At 47.7% G+C, this 1,297-nt stretch overlaps 1 non-coding gene across 1 annotated transcript; it reads right to left on the minus strand.

Annotated features, from left to right (window-relative positions):
- Window positions 1–723: 723 nt before the first annotated feature.
- Window positions 724–858, minus strand: LOC123456141. Its single transcript, XR_006634357.1, has one exon. It is a non-coding gene; the product is annotated as a small nucleolar RNA SNORA70 (small nucleolar RNA).
- Between the last annotated feature and the right edge of the window lie 439 nt (window positions 859–1,297).

Below are 1,297 nucleotides of genomic sequence, written 5' to 3' on the forward strand. Positions count from 1 at the left end.
GGATTGCGGTGCGCTCGAGGCCACCCTGAGACTACATAGTGAATTCCAGGTCAGCCTGGGCTAGAGTGAAACCCTACCTCGAAAAACAAAACAAGGGCTGGAGAGATGGCTTAGCGGTTAAGCACTTGGCCTGTGAAGCCTAAGGACCCCAGTTCAAGGCTCAATTCTACAGGACCCACGTTAGCCAGTTGCACCAGGGGGCACATGCATCTCGAGTTCGTTTGCAGTGGCTGGAAGCCCTGGCGCGCCCATTCTCTCTCTCTGCCACTCTCAAATAAATAAAAATGAACAAAAAAAATTAAAAGAAAAAGAAAAAAACCCAAAAGTTTAGGCTGGATAGATGGCTTAGCCATAGCTGTACTCTTGCATCAGGAGGATAAGGAAATCTGTGGCATGCTAAGATAGTCTGGATGAATCAAGTCAGCAGAGGACTAGAGGATAGATATGCTTGACCCCACAGTCGTCATGGATGAGCTGCTTCCCAGCTGCCATGTCCCACTTTTGAGATGTGGATCTTCTGGCGGCCAGGAAATTGAACTTGGCCCTGAGCAGGTCCTCAGTCACACGCTCTTTATTCTGCAGCTTGGTGCAGGTGGACACGATGACCTGGCCATTATGAACCCTGGCCACTGTGCCCTGGGGCTTCCCAAAAGCATCCCGCATGTCGGTCTGGAGCCTAGGTTGGAAATGGCATGAGATCAGAAATAGGGACATCCACCAGAAAACTGTCTCCCAGGTTCCTTAGGGCAGCCTGTACAGTCAACAGGTTACGTACACTACCAAGAAGGGTGCTGCTTGCAGCCACTGCACACCAGGCCACTGTGAGGAAAGGAACCTGGTCAGCTTAAGTGGTTGCAGATCTTTCTTTTCTTAGTATTTATTTAATTATTTATTTATTTATAGAGAGGCAGAGAGAGAGAGAGAATGGGCATGCCAGAGCCTCCAGCCACTGCAAACGAACTCCAATGTATGTGCCACCTTGTGCACCTGGCTTTATGTGGGTAATTGTACTGGGGAATTGAACCTGAGTCCTTTGGCTTTGCTAGCAAATACCTTAACCACTAAGGTATCTCTCCAGCCTCGAATTGAATTTTAACCTTGATATCATGAGACATAGCAACATAAAAAAAAAAAATACAATTTAGCTAGGCATTGTGGTACGAGCCTTTAATCTCAGCACCTGGGAGGCAGAGGTAGGAGGATTGCCTTGAGTTCAAAGCCACCCTGAAACTACACAGGTCAGCCTGGGCTAGAGTGAGACCCTACTGCGAAAAAATAATAAGTAAAGCAAGAGAGA

This window comes from Jaculus jaculus, chromosome 19 (genome assembly GCF_020740685.1).
Source record: "Jaculus jaculus isolate mJacJac1 chromosome 19, mJacJac1.mat.Y.cur, whole genome shotgun sequence".
Taxonomy (NCBI): Eukaryota; Metazoa; Chordata; class Mammalia; order Rodentia; family Dipodidae; genus Jaculus; species Jaculus jaculus.